We start from the raw sequence: 2,500 nt of genomic DNA on the forward strand, positions 1-2,500 counted from the left end.
AACCATTCATAACCCTATCCCAAACCTTAACCCTTACCTTAACCATTCATAACCCTATCCCAGACCTTAACCCTTACCTTAAAAACCATTCATAACCCTATCCCAAACCTTAACCCTTACCTTAACCCTTACCTTAATAACCATTCATAACCCTATCCCAAACCTTAACCCTTACCTTAACCATTCATAACCCTATCCCAAACCTTAACCCTTACCTTAATAACCATTCATAACCCTATCCCAAACCTTAACCCTTACCTTAACCATTCATAACCCTATCCCAAACCTTAACCCTTACCTTAACCATTCATAACCCTATTCCAAACCTTAACCCTTACCTTAACCATTCATAACCCTATCCCAAACCTTAACCCTTACCTTAACCATTCATAACCCTATCCCAGACCTTAACCCTTACCTTAACCCTTACCTTAATAACCATTCATAACCCTATCCCAAACCTTAACCCTTACCTTAACCATTCATAACCCTATCCCAAACCTTAACCCTTACCTTAATAACCATTCATAACCCTATCCCAAACCTTAACCCTTACCTTAACCATTCATAACCCTATCCCAAACCTTAACCCTTACCTTAACCATTCATAACCCTATCCCAAACCTTAAACCTTACCTTAACCATTCATAACCCTATCCCAAACCTTAACCCTTACCTTAACCTTTCATAACGCTATCCCAGACCTTAAACCTTACCTTAACCATTCATAACCCTATCCCAAACCTTAACCCTTACCTTAACCATTCATAACCCTATCCCAAACCTTAACCCTTACCTTAACCATTCATAACCCTATCCCAGACCTTAACCCTTACCTTAACCAATCAGAATGATTACCTAAATTTAACCAGCTGCGAGGTGATCGACTTAATAAAAAAAAAAAATGTTTTACATATTTTTACATCTGGAGCAACTTTGGAAAAAATGAAGTTTGGAGAAACGTAGAGAAACGTCAGAATCCGAAGTCAAATTGGCTGTGAGATCTGGTTGGTTTTGGCTGTTTCCCTGTGGTGCTGTGTGTCTGAGGCTATTAGGCAGCGTGTGTGTGTGTGTGTGTGTGTGTGTGTGTGTGTGTGTGTGTGTGTGTGTGTGTGTGTGTGTGTGTGTGTGTGTGTGTGTGTGTGTGTGTGTGTGTGTGTGTGTGTGTGAGGACACAGCGGGGGGGCTAGGCTAATTGTCGCTGTGATTAGCAGAGCTGTTAATGAGAGAATGGAACAGACCGCTGAGACGCTGTCATAGAAATATAATGAATAGAATGGACATGCACTACAGTATAATGAGTACAACGAACATAGAATTATAATTAATAGAATGGACGTAGACTACGGTATAATGAGTACAACGAACATAGAATTATAATTAATAGAATGGACATAGACTATAACGAGTACAACGAACATAGAATTATAATTAATAGAATGGACATTGACTATAATGAGTACAACGGACATAGAAATATAATGAATAGAATGGACAGACTATGGTATAATGAGTACAACGGACATAGAAATATAATGAATAGAATGGACATAGACTACGGTATAATGAGTACAACGGACATAGAAATATAATTAATAGAATGAACATAGACTATAATGAGTATAACGGACATAGAAATAGAATGAATAGAATGGACATAGACTATAACGAGTATAAGGGACATAGAAATATAATGAATAGAATGAACAAAGTGTAGCTCAAAACTATCATATGAATTGTATTATCAGAACAGGTGCGAAATAATCCCAGACTGGAGCTGGTAAAAAGCCCCTCTCTCTCTCTCTCTGCGGAACAGACTGGAGCTGGTAAAAAGCCCCTCTCTCTCTCTCTGCGGAACAGACTGGAGCTGGTAAAAAGCCCCTCTCTCTCTCTCTCTCTGCAGAACAGACTGGAGCTGGTTAAAAGCCCCTCTCTCTCTCTCTCTCTGCAGAACAGACTGGAGCTGGTAAAAAGCCCCCTCTCTCTCTCTCTCTCTGCGGAACAGACTGATTCAAAGCCGTCAGCGCGGCCCGTCACTGTGAACCGTTCCGCTGCGCTGACGGGACGCGAGCGCTATCAGAGCGTATCGGCAACGTTCAGGGCACTCTGGGGGGGGGCAGCGGAATTCTCTGGAATGTTTAGGAGACATGGGAGAGAGTGGGTGTGTGTGTGTGTGTGTGTGTGTGTGTGTGTGTGTGTGGGTGGGTGGGTGGGTGGGTGGGTGGGTGGGTATGTGTGTGTGTGTGTGTGTGTGTGTGTGTGTGTGTGTGTGTGTGTGTGTGTGTGTGTGTGTGTGTGTGTGTGTGTACATTAAAAGTCCTCAGACAGTACCCTGCAGTAAATGAGACAGGACCAGATGTCACAACAAGGGGGGTGACGGAACGCTGCTGGGCTCCACACACACACACACACACACACACACACACACACACACCACACACACACACACACACACACACACACACACACACACACACACACACATACCTGTACAGTAACA

General features: G+C 42.7%; 1 protein-coding gene across 1 annotated transcript in view; it reads right to left on the reverse strand.

The window, feature by feature from the left end:
• Window positions 1-2,500, reverse strand: part of LOC123733217 (paired box protein Pax-5-like) — a gene marked incomplete at its 5' end in the record, with an annotated part of 52,152 nt that overhangs the window by 38,756 nt on the left and 10,896 nt on the right.

Source organism: Salmo salar, unplaced genomic scaffold (assembly GCF_905237065.1).
Source record: "Salmo salar unplaced genomic scaffold, Ssal_v3.1, whole genome shotgun sequence".
Lineage (NCBI taxonomy): Eukaryota > Metazoa > Chordata > Actinopteri > Salmoniformes > Salmonidae > Salmo > Salmo salar.